Source organism: Herpailurus yagouaroundi, unplaced genomic scaffold (assembly GCF_014898765.1).
Source record: "Herpailurus yagouaroundi ecotype Mexico unplaced genomic scaffold, PumYag 487, whole genome shotgun sequence".
Lineage (NCBI taxonomy): Eukaryota > Metazoa > Chordata > Mammalia > Carnivora > Felidae > Herpailurus > Herpailurus yagouaroundi.
The window spans coordinates 876-18,007 of NW_024412704.1; the positions used below are offsets into that span (position 1 = coordinate 876).

The following is a 17,132-nucleotide window of genomic DNA, read 5'->3' on the forward strand; positions in this document are numbered from 1 at the left end:
ACACGTGGCCTATTTAATTCACATCACCCATTATCCCATCCCCCACACACCTGCCCTCCAGCAACCCTCAGTTTGGTCTCTAACCTTAGAGTTTTTTTTTATGATTTCTTGCTTTTTTCCCCTTCCCCTATGATAATCTGTTGTGTTTCTTAAATTGCCCATATGAGGAAAACATATGGTGTTTGTCTTTCTTTGACTGACTTACTTTGATTAGCATGATTCCCTGTAGCTGCATCAACATCTTTGCAAATGGCAAGATTTCCTTCTTTTTTTCTGATTGAGTAATATTCCATTGTATACATATAGCTCATTCATCACTCGGTGGACTTTTGGTCTCTTTCCTCACTTTGGCTCTCGTTGTTAATGCTGCTATAAACATTGGAGTGCATGGGCCCCCTCAAATTAGAATTTTTGTATCCTTTGGGTGAATATCTAGTAGGGGAATTACTGGAGTGCAAGGTAGTTTCAGTTTTAAGTATTTAAACTTTTCTGGAATGGCCACACCCCTTTGCATTCCCAACAAGAGTATAAAAGGATTCCCTTTTCTCCTCATCCTCATCAATATTTCTTGTTTCCTGAGTTGTTAATTTTAGCCATTCTGAGAGTTGTGAGTTCTTATCTCATTATAGTTTTGATTTGTATTTCCCTGATGTTGAGTGATGATGAGTATTTTTCATTAGCCATCTGGATGCTTTCTTTGGAAAAGTGTCTAGTCATGTCTTCTGCCCATTTCTTCACTGGATTATTTGTATTTTGGGTGCTGAGTTTGATATGTTGTCTGTAGATTTTGGGTAGTAAGGCTTTATGAGATATGTAATTTGCAAATACCTTTTTCAATTCTGTAGGTTGCCTTTTAGTGTAGTTGATTATTTCTTTAGTTGTGCAGAAGCTTTTTATTTTGATGAGGCCCCAGTTATTAATGTTTGCTATTATTTCCTTTGCATTCTGAGACACGTCTAGTAAGAAGTTGCTATGTCCGATATCAAAGAAGTTGCTGCCTGAGTTCTCCTCTAGGATTTTGATGGTCTCCTGTCTCACATTTAGGTCTTTCACCCATTTTGAATTTATTTTTGTGTATGGTGTAAGAAAGTGGCTCAGTTTCATTCTTCTGCATGTTCTGGTCCAGTTTTCCCAACACCCTTCGTTGAGAAGACTGTCTTTTTTTTTTCCATTACATAGTCTTTCCCTCTTCATCCAACATAAGGTGACCACACATGTGTGAGTCCATATCTGGGCTTACTCTTCTGTTCGATTGATCTGTGTGTCTCTTTTGTGCTTGTAGCGTACTGTTTTGATGACTAATCTTTATAATATAGCATGACGTCTGCAATCATAAAGTCTCCTGCTTCTTTGTGTAGCATAGACATGTCAACAATACTTGCTCCTTCAATCCTGAACATTGACTGTGTTTTCATTTCTTTGTGTCATCCTCAGTTCTTTCATCGTATTTATATTTTTCAGAGTATAGATCTTTTAACCCTTTATTTATCCTATTATTTTTGGTGCAATTTTAAAGGGGATGGATTTTTTTTGGATTTGTCTTTCTGTTTCTTCATTATTACTATATACAAATGCAATAGATTTTTGCATATTGATTTTGTATCTTGTTACTTTGCTGAATTTGTGTATCAGTGCTTGCAATATTTTGGAGGATTCTTGGGTTTTCTATATAGAGTGTCATGTCATCTCTGAAGAGTGCAAGTTTGACTTCTTTCTTGCCAATTTGAATGCCTTTATTTCTTTTTGTTGTCTGTGAGGATAAGACTTCCAGTGCTATGTTAAGTAGAATGATGGGAATGGGCATCCCTCTTGTGTTCCTGACAGTAGAGGAACAGATTTTTGTCCCCACTGGGGGATATTAGCTGTGAGGTTTTCATATATGGTCTTTATGATGTTGAGGTATGCTTCCTCTATGCCTTGTTGAGGGTTTTTATTAAGAAAGGTTGCTGTACTTTGTGAAATGCTTTTTTTACATCTATTGAGAGGATCATATAGTTTTTATCCTTTATCTTATAGATGTGTTGTATGACATTGAGTTATTTGTGAATATTGAACCACACTTACAGCCAAGGAATGAATCCCACTTGATCGTGGTAAAAAATAATTTTAGTGTATTTTTGAATTCAAGTTGCCATTATTTTCTTGATAATTGTTGCATCCATGCTCATTAGGGCTAGTGGCTTTTAAGTCTCCTTTTTAGTGGGGTTTGATTTGATTTGGAACCATGATCATATTGTTCTTATAGAATGAGTTTGTAAGTTTTCTTTCCATTTCTATCATTTGGAACAGTTTGAGAAGACTAGAATCTTCCATCCTACTTAAATAGATTATTTACACTCTTCTTTAAATATCAGGTAGAATTCACCTGTGAAGCCATCAGGCCCTGGTCTTTTGTGTTTCAGTAGAGTTTTTATTATGGATAAATTGCTTTGTTCATTATCAGTCAGTTCAGGTTTTCTATTTCTTCCTATTTCAGTTAATGTAGTTTCCATTACTGTAGGAATTTATCCAGTTCTTCCAAATTGACCAGTTTGTTGGCATATAAATTTCCAAAATACTTTCTTCCTATTGTATTTCTGTGCCATTAGTTGTGATCTTTCCTCTTAAATTTGTGGTTATATTAACTTAGTCCTTTCTCTTTTGTTTTTGGTAAATCTGGCCTTGGGTTTATCATTTTTATTTATGCCTCCAAAAACCAACTTATATTTTCATTGATGTGTCTAATGTTTTGTTTGTTTCTTTATCATTTGTGTGCTCTAATGTTTTTAATTTACCTTCTCCTGCTGGCTTTAGGGTTCATTTGCTGTTCATTTTCTAGCTTCTTTAGTTGTGAAGTGGTTGTGTGTTTGGGATTTTTCCTCTTTCTTGAGTTTGGCTTGTATTGCTATATATTTCCCTCTTCCAACCACTTTTGCTGCATCCAGATGGGGCAATGCCATGTTTTCATTTTAATTTGCATCTATGTATTTTTTATTGCTTCTTTAATTTCCTGAAAATCTCATTCATTCTTTACCACAGTGTTCTTTAACCTTATGTATTAGTGGTGTGCCAAAGTTTTTCTTGTGGTTGACTTCATGTTTCATAGTGTTTGGTATGAAAATATGCCTGTATGATCTGAGTTTTTTTGAACTTGTAGTGAGCTGATTTATGACATAGTATGTGATCTGTTGTGGAGAATATTCCATGTGCAGTCAAAAAGAATGAGCATTCTGTTGCTTTAGGATGGAATGTTCTGAATATATCTGTTAAGTCCATTTGGTCAGGTGTGTCTTTCTAAGCCACTGTTTCCTTATTAATGTTGGCTTAGGTGATGTGTCCATTTCGGTAAGTGGTGTGTTAAAGTTCTCTATTATTCTTGTATTATTATCAATAAGTTTTTTTATGTTTCTTATTAACTGATTTATGTATATCAGTGTTTACAATTTTGGTGTATAAATATTTAAAGCTTTATATCTTCTTGCTGAGTAGACTCCTTCATGATAATGTACTGACTTCCTCATCTCTTGTAACACACTTAGGTAAAATCTAGTTAGTGTGATATGAATATTGTACTAAACCTTTCTTTTGACATCCATTAGCCTGATAAATTGTTCTCCCTCCCCTCACTTTCCATCTACAGTTGCTTTAGGTTGAAAATGAGTCTATTGTATGTCGTGTATAGAAGGTCTTGTATTTTTAATCCATTCTGATATCCTATGCCTTTTGATTGGACCATTTTTCCCTTTTACATTCACAGTGATTATTGATAGATATAAACTTAGTGGCATTGTGTTACCTCAGAAGTCACTGTTTCTGGAGATTGTCTCTGCTTATTTCTAGTCTTTGTTTCTTTTAGTCTTCCTTTGCCACTCAAAGAATCACCTTTAATATTTCTCGCAGGGCTGGTTTAGAGGCCATGAACTCCTTTAATTTTTGCATTTCTGGGAAATTCTCTCTCTTCTTGTATCCGAATGACAGCCTTTCTGATAAAGTATTCTTGGCTGAATAGTTTTCAACTGAGCATGTTGTGGATATCATGTCACTCCCTTCTTGCCTGAAGGTTTCTGTGGATACATCTGCCATAATCTTTTCTTTTGTCTTCCCTGTTTAGTTCGCGACCTCTTTTGTCTTGGTGCTTTTAGGGTTTTCCTTTTTCTGTGTGTTTTGCCAATTTTACTATGATATGTCTCAGGGTTGGCCTGCATTTTCGAATTAATGGCGTTCTACGTGCCTCTAGGATGTGCATGTCTGTTTCCTTCCCCAGTTTGGGAATTTCCCATGGTAATTCACTCAGATAACTCTTCTTCCCTTGTTTTATCCCTCTCCTTCTTCTGAGACTCCTTTGAGAAGCATTTTATTACACATTATGGAGTTGCTGAGATCCATAAACATATGTTTGTGATGCAATATTTTAATTTTCCTCTTCCTTTCTGCTTCATTTCCTCCATAATTTTATCTTCTATGTCTCTTATTCATCTGCTTCTTTCCACCTTGAGGTCATTATATACAATCAGTTTCACATCTCAGTTACAACATTTAAAACTTCAGCATGACTAGGTTTTAGGTCTTTTCTATATCCAGTAATGGTTTATCAAATGTCTCCTATGCTTTCCTCAAGCACACCAAGTATCCTTATGATAGTTTTTAAAAATTCTATTTCCTTGTGAGAGTTTTTAGAAATTCTGTTTGAGGCATATTAGATATATGTGTTTTAATAATATCCCTGGCAATGTCCTTTTATCATTTTTTATTTTGGGATGAATTCCTCCATCATGGTGTATTTCTATGTCTCCGCTTTCTTAAGTGTTTTAGAAAATCCCGTTTTGTTTTCTGCTTCTAGAGTAGTGTCTTCATTGAGAAGTGTTCAATTACTGTTGAGGCCTTGACACATTAGGAAGCATTTGTTGTGTGTTCTGTGTGCACTGTGCTGTCGTGTATTGGCTGCTCTGTCCTTCAGCTAAGTCCTCTGCAGAGTTTCTCCTTGTCTCCAGTGATGAGTGTTTAGACATTGTCCACAATGTTGTGAATTTTAACTAGGTGAGTTTGTTCTGACTGTTAAAAGAGACTAATTCCTATTTCCCCTAGAGGTGAAGTTATGCCTCACTATATGGTCAGTAGACTTGGTGCCTTTGTGGGTATATGTCGTCTTTTGAGGGAGGGGAGCACTGCTGGTCTGGGTTTCAGGCACTCTTTCCCTAGTAAGGAAGCATCTGAGGAAGGCAACGGGGGGTAAAGCTTGGTGTCAGTGGCTCAGCTTCTACTGGGAGGTGCTGTGCTGCTCACTGAATTCTGTCCATCCTGAATGGTGGGAGGAAATATTGACATCAGCTCCCTATCTATTCCCTGGAGTTGGAGTTCCCAGCTACCCCTGTTCAGGAAGCCTTCACACAGGGAGAACAATCTGTACTCATGGGTCCCAGGCTTCCATCAGAACCCTGCATTCACCCTGTCATGTCCAAGCCATTGGCCCACCTGGCGGCACAGGGCTCTTATGTTTTTTTTTCTCAGGAGCTCTAGCTGGGTTTGAAAACTCTAGATTATATGAACTCAATATGACAGGGACATCACTGATCCTCTGGGAGAGGGTCTCTCTGTGCTGTGCCTGGAGCTAGTTACCCCAGAAGGGCAGTTGCATGAACACTATGGGCTTGGAGTTCATGGTGAAGAACAACAAGAAGGCAGATTCCAGTTAGCTGCTCTCAGCAGAGGCTCCTATGCTAATGACCAGAGCAGTGCAATGGTGCCTGTCAGCTCTCCTGCCCCATGAGAGGAAATGCACCCTTTACGAAATGCACCCTGAGAAGGGAACTGTCTCTCCCCAAGTCGCCCAGGGGATTCTCAGACCACAATGCCCCCTATGGGACCCGGCCCTCCTTCTCCACAGAAGCACAGCTATGCCCACCAGGCTCCATGCCAGTCATGGCATGGAATTCTAAATCTTCAGTCCTTGAACTCCGCGTTTACAGGAGGTTGACTTCTCATGATTACTTTTATGTGTCATTTTGACTGCATCATGGGTACCCAGATTCCCCACTGTTTCTGTGGATGTCTGTGATGTGTTACAGAAGAGACTGGCATTTCTATCCATGGTTTCTGTCTGCCTGGGCATCACCCATTCCATTAAGGTTCTGAGTAGAAACTGATGCAGAGGGTGGAGGAATTCCCTCAGTTTTACTTCCCATGTGCCTGTTTGAATTGGAACATTGGTCTCCTCTGGCCCTTGTTCTGAGAGTTACATCATCAGCTCTTCACGTTCTGAGACTAGACACTAGTTCAGAATCAGATGAGAATTACACCACTGGTTTTCCTGGGTCTCCAGCATGTGAGAGTGGAACGTGGGTCTTATCAATGTATTTAGTCATATAAACTGATGTGCTTTGGTTTCTGTGCCTCGGGAGAATCCTGACTAATACACGGAGATGAATTATCTCTTCTTTAGAGGAATTGAATAAAGCTGTAGCTCATTTAAAGTCCTGAGTAGCAAGTGCCAGGAGGGAAGTGTCACGTTGTTTGATTGGGGAAAGCGCTGGGTGAAGATGATGGGGAGCTGTGGGATCCTGTGGTCCTGGCTGCACAGTGAGTGCTTCTGGGACTCCTGTAAAGGTTCAGCTGTTGTGCGTCAGGAAATCTGCAATTCACTCATATAGAGAGACAGGAGGAAGCAATGCAAAGAACTGTGTCTTTTGTGCATGTTAGGGTAGTTTTCCTATGACAACACAGTTGCTAATTCAGGGTTAATAGGTAATCACAGAATCCTGTGTCCAGGGAGGATCCCTGGGGAAATTGCTGTGTGGAGAGGAAGCCCCAAGACCCTGACAGGAAACCTGCCTGTATCCTCCAACTGCACCTGCTCCTGGGAACACAAAGCAAAATTGTGCATAGTGTTCACCCCTGGTGGTGCTGTTCCCCTCCTGCAGGGAGATTTGTGTCTGGGCTCCCAGTGAAGTCCCCTCATTGTGTCTCTTGCACAGTAATATGTGGCCGTGTCCTCGGTCTTCAGGCTGTTCATCTGCAGATATAGTGTGTTCTTGGAGTTGTCTCTGGAGATGGTGAATCGGCCCTTCACGGAGTCTGCCATAGTATATGCTACCTCCACTACTACTAATATATGCGACCCACCTCAGCCCCTTCCCTGGAGCCTGGAGGACCCAGTTCATGCTGTTGCTACTGAAAGTGAATCCAGAGGCTACACAGGTGAGTCTCAGGGACCCCCCAGGCTTCACCAGGTCTCCCCCAGATTCCACCAGCTGCACATCATACTGGACACCTGCAGACACAAGACATGTTGGTCAGGAAACTGTCACACATCCACTGGTTCTCACTCATATCCACTCACATACTGTGTCTCTCGTTCACCATGAATTACCTTTTAAAAGAGCAACAAGGAAAACCCAGCCAAGCACAAACTCCATGGTGTGGTGTCTGTGTTCTGTGCTGATCACAGAATGGGAACACCTGGGACACTCGGGGTTGGGGCTTCTCTCCCAGCTGCAGTGTCGGGGCTGGGCTGGTTTAATCAGCACAGAGAGGGCCCCATTTGCATGTGCTCTGACATATATATCACACTCCAGGCTTAAATTTGATTCTTTAAAAGTGAACGACAGGGTTAGGGATGCACTTGTAGTTTAGTTTGTGTAGATGGTGCTGTGACAATATGAAGAATTCTAATCAGTGAGCCCAGGTATATTTGCAGGCCCTTGTGCATTTTTACAGGTCTTTCATCAACATAGATTATTTTCACTCTACAAGTATTTTACATACTTTTTGAAGTTTAATCCAAAATACTTTTTTCTGTGCCATCTTCAATTGTATTATTTTGTTATTTGTTTTGCACATATTTCTTTTTTTTTTAATTTTTTTTCAACGTTTATTTATTTTTGGGACAGAGAGAGACAGAGCATGAACGGGGGAGGGGCAGAGAGAGAGGGAGACACAGAATCGGAAACAGGCTCCAGGCTCCGAGCCATCAGCCCAGAGCCCGACGCGGGGCTCGAACTCATGGAACGGGAGATCGTGACCTGGCTGAAGTCGGACGCTCAACCGACTGCGCCACCCAGGCGCCCCTGTTTTGCATATATTTCAATGCTGGTGTGTAGAATCATAGGTGGTTTATTTTTTATTCATTTATTTTTTTTCGTTTTGTATCCTGCCCTTTTCCTCATTTTTAAAAATTAGTTCTAATATTTTTTGTGGTATCTCTAGGCTTTTGGTATGTTTAAGATCATGTCATCTGCAAACAAGAAATTTTCATTCCTCCTTACTGATTTAAATGTCTTTTATTTCTTTTTATTGCCAAAGTTTGTGGGTACTTCTTCCAGTTGTAGGATAAGTCTATCCTAGGCTCCCGTGTAAGGATTCAATTGAAATAAGACTGATCTAAAGGGGATGTTAAATTTCATTTTGCAAGTGTATGGCCTTCGTAATGATATGACACCCACAGAATGTACAAATCAGGTGGCACTTGTGACTTTCAGACAACAAAACTTTGGATTTGGCAAGAGTTAAGGCAAAGGTGTGGGTTTGGGCTATTTAATGTGCAAACAAGTAACTAGGTTTGTTTGCACATCCTTCTTGTCCCTGTGTTCCTTATTCTGGTGCTAAGGATGTTTCTCCCCTCCTGGCACAGGGAAGGGAGTTTTCCCAAGGGAGATTTATTTCCTGCTGTCAAGGGACAAAGGACGGTCTTGAGTGTCCTTGGACTGGCTGTTTCTCACGTGGCTTTCATCCAAATCAGCAATGTGACACGATGATATGGTTTGAGGCAGCATGTTTATTTTCACATTATCATGTGGAATACTTATGTTGGGGGTGATCATCATTGCCTGGCTCCTGATGTGGCAGGAATGGTTTTCATATTTTACTGTTCAATATGCTGTCAGAGGTGGGCTTTCTTAGGGGCCCTATTCATGTGGAGGTAATTTTCTTCTCCTTTTTGGTCATTAACATGTTTGTTTTTTATTTTTTAAAATTTATACCCAAATTAGTTAGAATATAGTGCAACAAGGATTTCAGGAGTAGATTCCTTAGTGCCCCTTTCCCATTTAGCCCATTCCCTCCCACAACCCCTCCAGTAACCCTCAATTTTTTCTCCATATTTATGAGTCTCTTCTGTTTTGTCCCCCTACCTGTTTTTATATTATTTTTGTTTTTGTTCCCTTATGTTCATCTGTTTTGTCTCTCAAAGACCTTAAAGGAGTAAAGTCATATGATTTTTGTCTTTCTCTGACTGACTCATTTCACTTAGCATAATACCCTCCCGTTCCATCCACAGAGTTGCAAATGGCAAGATTTCATTCTTTTTGTTTGCCGAGTCATACTCCATTGTGTATATATACCACATTTTCTTTATCCATGATGGATTATTTGTTTTTTTGTGTTGAGTTTGATAAGTTCTTCATAGATTTTGAATACTCTTTATCTGATATGTCATTTTCAAATATCTACTCCCATTTGTCACTTGCCTTTTAGTTTTGTTGATGGATTCATTGCTGTGTAGAACCTGTTTACCTTGATGATATCCCAAGAGTTCATTTTCGCTACTGTTTCCCGTGCCTCTGGGGACAAGTCTAGTAAGAAATTGCTCTGGCCAAGGTCAAAGAAGTTTGTGCCTTTCTTCTCCTCTAGGAGTTTGATGGTTTCCCTTTTCACATTCAGGTCTTTTATCCATTTTGAATTTATTTTTGTGTATATTGTAAGAAAGTGGTGCAGTTTCATTACAGTTCCATGTTGCTGTCCAGTTTTCTCAACACCATTTGTTGAAAGGACTCATTTTTCCATTTGATACTGTTTCCTGCTTTGTCGAAGATTAGTTAACCATATAGTTATGGGTCAATTTCTGGGTTTTCCAATCTGTTATGTTAATCTATGTGTGTATTTTTGTGCAGGTACTATACTGTCTTGATGACTTTAGCATTGTAATATAGCCTGAAATCTAAATTGTGATGCCTCCAGGTTTTTTTCTTTTTCAGGATTGCTTTGTGGATTCAGGGTCTTTTGTGGTTTCATGATAATTTTATTTTTGAAATGTTTTTTGTTTATTTTTGAGACAGAGAGAGAGAGAGCATGAGCAGGGGAGGGGCAGAGAGAGAGAGAGGGAGACACAGAATCTGAAGCAGGCTTCAGGCTCTGAACTGTCAGCACAGAGTCCAATGTGGGGCTCGAACTCATGGACTGTGAGATCATGACCTGAGCTGAAGTCAGACGCTTAACCAACTGAACCACCCAGGCTCCCATACCATGATAATTTTAGAATTACTGGTTCTAGCTCTGTGAAGAATGCTGGCATTATTACACACGGATATTTGCATTGAATTACTTGCATTGAATGTCTAGATTGCTTTGGGTAGTATCAACTTTTTAACAATGTTTTTTCTTTTAATCCATGTGCTTGGAATATTTTTCTATTTCTTTGTGTCTTCTTCAATTTCTTCCATAAATGTCCCAGATTTTTCAGAGTGAAAATCTTTTAACTCTTTACTTAGGTTTATTTCAAGGTATCTTGTGGTTTTTGGTGTAATTGTACATGGGATCAATTCCTTGATCGCTATTTCTCCTGCTACATTATTGTTGTATCAAAATGTAACAAATTTCTTTATGTTGATTTTGAATGCTGCACCTCACTCATTGTTTGCAGCCCCACTGCCAAGATGGAAACTCTTCCCTGGGAACAGTCCACTAGGGATGCTGGGAGCCTGGTTACCCCAGACCTGACTTGTATGGCAGAGGTCTCATGCCACAAGGACAAGCAAGCCTCAAAGAATTGAAGTTGTCACCCACTCATAAGCTGAGCCCTCAGTTTCCAAACTGTTTGGAATCCTGTTTGTCCCAGACACTGCAGATCTTTGCCAAGAGTTTTGCCCAGGTAAAGGGGGAGCTGGAGTAATCCACTAAAGCAAGGTGAAAATCTGTTCCTGTGCAACTGACTTCATTTGCAGCTGAGTGTGAGGAAGGTCTGGGCCTCATGTTGTGGGAGAGTCAGGTGCAGGAGACAGATGGTTTCAGTGGAGGATTCCTAACCTACTCCTGCTTACCTTCAGGAGAGAGCCAGAGACATGGACAGTGAAGGTAACAGCTCCTGTCACAACACATATCAGATTATGGCCTCAACAAGTCTCAATTCAGAAGAGTCCTAGGTTGTAGAGTTCAGTCTGTGGAGACTCCATACATCAGAGGATGGTTGAACATAGGAGTGCACTCAAATTAAGCAGAGTATCTCATAATGTGGTCTGGGAAAGAAAGAGATAAGGAATGCCCAACCAAACCACTGTCACCATGGTCTGGCTGTGTGAATGTCCCAGGTCACACCACCTCTGTAATTAAGAGACTACCGCCCTTCCCTCCACATCATGTCTTTGAGTTGCACCTGGTTTCAGGTGTGCATCAGTAGTGTCACAGTTCTCTGGCAAAGCATCCCATTGATGGAAGTTTCATAGTTGGTTTATTCCTTTATATTTAGAAAGACTTTTGGCATATTATTAGCTTCTAACACTAATAAAGATGCTATAAATATTTACACACCATTTATTTTCTGAGCATGGGATTTCATTCTTCAGGGACAAATACTCGGGAGTGGTATTTCCAGGATCCTTTTTATGTCATCCATGTATAATTTCATAAGCAACAACCAACGGGTTTTACAGAGCTGGTGTTTATTTTTCAACCCTACCTGCATTGTTTGAGGGCCCACGTATGCTGGATGCTCACCTGGATGTTGTTGTTAGAGTTGTTCATACCTGAGCCATCAGGATGTGTGTATAGGGCATCTATTGCATTCTTGATTTGAATTTCCCTGACAGTCAATGGTGTGAAGGGTCTTCTCCAGTCCGTACCTAACGTGTCTATAACCTCAAGGATAGGAGGTCTAATACACAAGGCTGTGCTTGTTTTATAGAGGTTTGTTTCCTTTCTTCCTATTGACTGTTGATGGTTCTTAGCATATTCAAGATGCAGGTCCTTTGGTGGTTATGCAATTTGTGAATATTGTCTCTTACTCTGTAACCTATCTTACTATTGATTGTCACCTGGGCAGATAAACATATTTGATTTTCACAAAGTCTATTTATACCATTTCTTTTTATGGGTCTTGTGTTCTTAGCTATAATTTTCATTTTCTTGATGATTGATTGCTTGTGACTAATATTTTTTTAGAATTTTTATTCTTGATAGAGACAGAATGTGAGTGGAGAAAAGCAGAGAGAGAGAGAGAGGAGACACAGAATCTGAAGCAGGCTCCGGGTTCTGAGCTGTCAGCATAGAGCCTGACAACAGGGCTCAAACCCACAAACCGTGACATCAAGACCTGAGCTGAAGTGAGACACTTAACTGACTGAACCACCCAGGCACCCCACTTATTTCTTAACTTAGAATGTAACTAAAAGTCTTGTTTTTTTCTGGTTTCTCTCAATGTTGACTTGTTCCCTAATTGGTCTCTGGTGACTTAGTATTTTGTTGTTTGTTTTTCAATTTATACACTCTAGCAACTCATTTTCATGGCATGTTTTTTTCATAATATATGGAAATTATGTTCTCATGCTGAAATTGAAGTTCAAATTTCACAAGAGTTGCTATGCTGTGTCTCTTTGGCCAGACTGCTCATCAGATTTTTTTTTCAATATATGAAATTTATTGTCAAATTGGTTTCCATACAACACCAGTGCTCATCCCAAAAGGTGCCCTCCTCAATACCCATCACCCACCCTCCCCTCCCTACCACCCGCCATCAACCCTCAGTTTGTTCTCAGTTTTTAAGAGTCTCTTCTGCTTTGCTCTCTCCCACTCTAACCTCTTTTTTTTCCTTCCCCTCCCCCATGGGTTTCTGTTTAGTTTCTCAGGATCCACATAAGAGTGAAAACATATGGTCTCTGTCTTTCTCTGTATGGCTTATTTCACTTAGCATCACACTCTCCAGTTCCATCCACGTCGCTACAAAGGGCTATATTTCGTTCTTTCTCAGATTTGATAGATGTTCTCCTGGGTCAAAAAACACGTTTACCTTTTCAGGTGGTGCTTTCTATATGTCTCAGGAGCCATTGAGCTCTGTGCAAACAACCGAATCCTTGACACAGGATTTTTCCTTTGAAATTCTATGTGAAACCCTGAAAATCCATTTTTTGCATTGTCACTTTCAGACACTTTTCAGACAATTCATGAATAGAACACACTGAAACTCTTGTATCATTTCCTAAAATTATTTTACTCTTGCATGTTTGGGACTATAATTTTTCTTCTTCCTTCCAAGGGGAGCTCATATCTGCATTTGTGGAATTCTTCCAGGCTTCTCATCTCTTCATGCTTTTCCAACGTGCTGTGCAGTTTGTTACCAAATGAATACTTAGGTTTATTTGTACTCTGCCACATTGGATTATAGGAGCTGCAATACAGGCTGCACCATATGGACTTTATTTTGTCCCCTTGTATGTGATCTATCATATTCAATGTTTATAGAACATGTAGCCCCTCACTTTCATGGACCACCTACAGGGTACATGGTTTTTTGAAAAGACAGGAAAGGAAGACAAGAGAGCTGAGATAGCAAGTCGGGGGAGGAAACCCAGAGCTTCTCAGGAAGTGTTAAGTCTCCACTCTTTCCAGTTCTGCAGATGTGGGTCCCTGCTGAGGCCCAACCTGGGTTCTTGTGCAGGTGTCTGGACAAGCTTCCCCTGATGTGTGGGCACAGTGGAGTTGAGAAGGTCAGCTGTGGTTTGAATTCCAGCCCACCTGGCACCGCTGTGAAACTTCATGCATACATTAATTAGTGTCCACTACCTTAGGGATAAAATGGGTAAATGCAAGACGTTAGACTCACTTCCTTAAATTCCATGTTCATGAGAATTTGTGACAGTAATTCTCCCTTCTTTTTTTCCCACATTTTTAATTTTTAAGTTTGTGTTTAAATTTTTGTTAGTTAAAATATTGTGTGATATTAATTTCAGTAGTAGAATTTATTGATTCATCACTTACATTGACACCCAGTGCTCATCACAACGTATGGCCTAGTTAATCCCCATAACCCATTATCCAATCCCCCACACACCTGCCCTTCAGCAACGCTGTTTGTTCTCTAACCTTAGAGTTTTTTATGATTTCTTGCTCTTTTTTCCCTTCCCCTATGATCATCTGTTGTGTTTCTTAAATTCCCCACATGAGGAAATCATATCGTGTTTGTATTTATTTGACTGACTTACTTCACTTAGCATGATACCCTCCAGCTGCATCAACATGATTGCAAATGGCAAGATTTCATTTTTTCTGACTGTGTAATATTCCATTCTATACATATAGCAGATTCATCACTTGGGGGACTTTTGGTCTCTTTCCTGAGTTTTGCTGTCATGGTTAATGCTGCTGTAAATATTGGGGTGCACGTGTGTCCTCAAATCAGAATTTCTGTATCCTTTGGGTGAATTCCTGGTAGAGCAATTGCTGGAGTGGAAGGTAGTTTCATTTTTAGTTTTTAAACTGTTTCTGGAATGATCCAGGCACTTTGCATTCCCACCAAGAGTATTAAAGGGTTCCCGTTTCTCCTCTTCCTCATCAATACCTGTTGTTTCCTGAGTTGTTAATTGTAGCCATTCTGACAGGTGTGCAGTTGTCTCTCATTCTAGTTTTGATTTGTAATTCCCTGATGATTAGTGATGTTGAGCATATGTTTGTGTGTTGGTTAGCCATCCGAATGCTTTGTTTGGAAATGTGTCTCCTCATGTCTTCTGACCATTTCTTCACTGTATGTTTTTTATTTTGGGTGTTGAGTATGAGAAGTTTTTTTTATAGAGTTTGGATAGTAAGCATGTATCAGATATGTGGTTTGCAATTACCATTTTAAATTCTGTAGAATGCCTTTTAGATTAATTGTTTCTTTAGCTGTCCAGAAGCTTTTTATTTTGATGAGGTACCAGTGGTTCAAGTTTGCTTTGATTTCCCTTGCCTCTCGAGACACGTCTAGTAATAAGTTGCTTTGTCCATTGTCCAGGAGGTTGCTGCCTGTGTTCTCCTCTAGGATTTGATGGTCTCCTGTCTCACATTTAGGTCTTTCACCCATTTAGATTTATTTTTTGTATAGAGTAAGAAAGTGGTTCAGTTTCATTCTTTTTCATGTTCTGGTCCAGTTTTCCCAACACCCTTTGTTGACAAGGCTGTCTTTTTTTCCCATTACATAGTCTTTCCTACTTCATCCAAGATGAGGTGGCCATACATTTGTGAGCCCATATCTGGGTTTACTATTCTGTTCTTTTGATCTATGTGTCTCTTTTGTGCTTGTAGCTTACTGTCTTGATAAGTACAGCTGTGTAATATAGCATGAAATCCACAATCATGGAGTCTCCCGTTTATTTGTGTAGCATAGACATTTCAACACTACTTGCTCCTTAAATCCATGAACATTGAAGGTGTTTCCATCTCTTTGTGTCATCCTAAGTTTATTTCACTGTTTTTATAGTTTTCAGAGTATATATATTTTAACTCTTTAGATATCCTATTATTTTTGGTGCAATTGTAAACGGGATGGATTGTTTTTTGATTTATCTTTCTGTTTCTTCATTATTGCTGTGTAGAAATGCAGTAGATTTCACTGTGTTGATATTGTATACTGTGACTTTGCTGAATTTGTGAATGAGTTCTTGCAATATTTTGGTGGAGTCTTGAGTTTTCTATATAGAGTGTTATGTCACCTGTGAAGAGGGCAAGTTTGACTTCTTCCTTTCCAACTTGAATACCTTTATTTTTTTGTTGACTGTTTTTGAGGATAAGACTTCCAGTGCCCTGTTAAGTAGAGTGATGGGAGTGGCTATCCCTCTTATGTTCCTGACAGTAGTGGAGAAGTTTTTTTTTTTCTTTTCTTTCTTTTTTACCCACTGAGTATATTAGCTGTGGGGTTTTCATGTATGGACTTTATGATGTCGAGATGTGTTTTCTGTATCCCTTGTTGAGGGTGTTATCAAGAAAGGATGCTGTACTTTGTCAAATATTTTTTTTGCATCTATTGAGAGGGTCACATCATTCATATTCTTTCTCTGATTGATGGTATGTATTACATTGACTTATTTCTGAATAGAAACAAATCTCTCCTGGTCACGTTAAAGGATCCTTTTAATGTATTGTTGGATTCATTTTCAAGTATTTTCTTGACAATTGTTGCATCCATGCTCAGTAGGGCTAGTGGCCTTAAGCCTCATTTTTAGTGGGGTTTAATCTGGTTTGGAACCATGGTCATACTGATCTTATAGAATGAATTTGGAAGTCTTCTTTCCATTTCTATTATTTGGAACAGTTTGGGAAGACGGGAATATTCTATTCTACTTAAATAGAATATTTGACATTCTTCTTAAATATCTGGTAGAATTCACCTGTGAACTTATCTGGTCCTGGAATTTTGTGTGTCAGTAGATTTTTGATTAATGATTCAATTTCTCTGCTCATTATCAGCCTGTTCACGTTTTCAATTTCTTCCTATTTCAGATTAGGTAGTTTACATTATTCTGGGAATTCATCCCTTTCTTCCAGATTGCCCAATTTGTTGGCATATAAATTTCCAAACTATTTTCTCATAGTTGTGTTTCTGTGGTGTCAGTCGCGATGTCTCCTCTCAAATTCTAATTTTATTTATTTTGTCCTTTCTCTTTTGGTTTTGCTAAGTCTGCTCTTGGGTTTATTATTTTTATTTATTCTTACAAAAACCAACTTATAGTTTCATTCATCTGTTCTACTGTTTTTCTTTGTTTCTATACCATTTATTTCTGGTCTAATCTTTTTGTTTACCTACTCCTGCTGGCTTTAGGGTTCATTAGCTGGCCTTTTTCTAGCTCCTTAAGTTGTAAAGTGGTTGTGTGTTTGAGACCTTTCTTCTTTCTTGAGCTTGGCCTGTACTGCTACACATTTCACCCTTCCATCAAGTTTGCTGCATCCAGATGGTTTGGAACTGGCATGTTTTCATTTTCACTTGCTTCTATGTATTTTGTGTTGCTTCTGTAATTTCCTGAAAATCTCATTCAGCTTTTACACAATGTTCTGGAACCTAATGTATTGGTGGTGTTGCCCAAATTTTTTTGTGGTCGACTTCAAGTTTCATAGTGTTGTGGTTTGAAAATGCGCATGGAATGATCTCAATCTTTTTGTACTTGTAGAGGGCTGATTTGTGGCAGATTATGTGATCTGTTCTG

At 39.3% G+C, this 17,132-nt stretch overlaps 1 pseudogene; it reads right to left on the reverse strand.

Moving 5' to 3' along the window:
• Nucleotides 1-6,709: 6,709 nt before the first annotated feature.
• On the reverse strand, nt 6,710-7,480 carry LOC121023008 (immunoglobulin heavy variable 3-23-like; annotated as a pseudogene).
• Nucleotides 7,481-17,132: the final 9,652 nt, after the last annotated feature.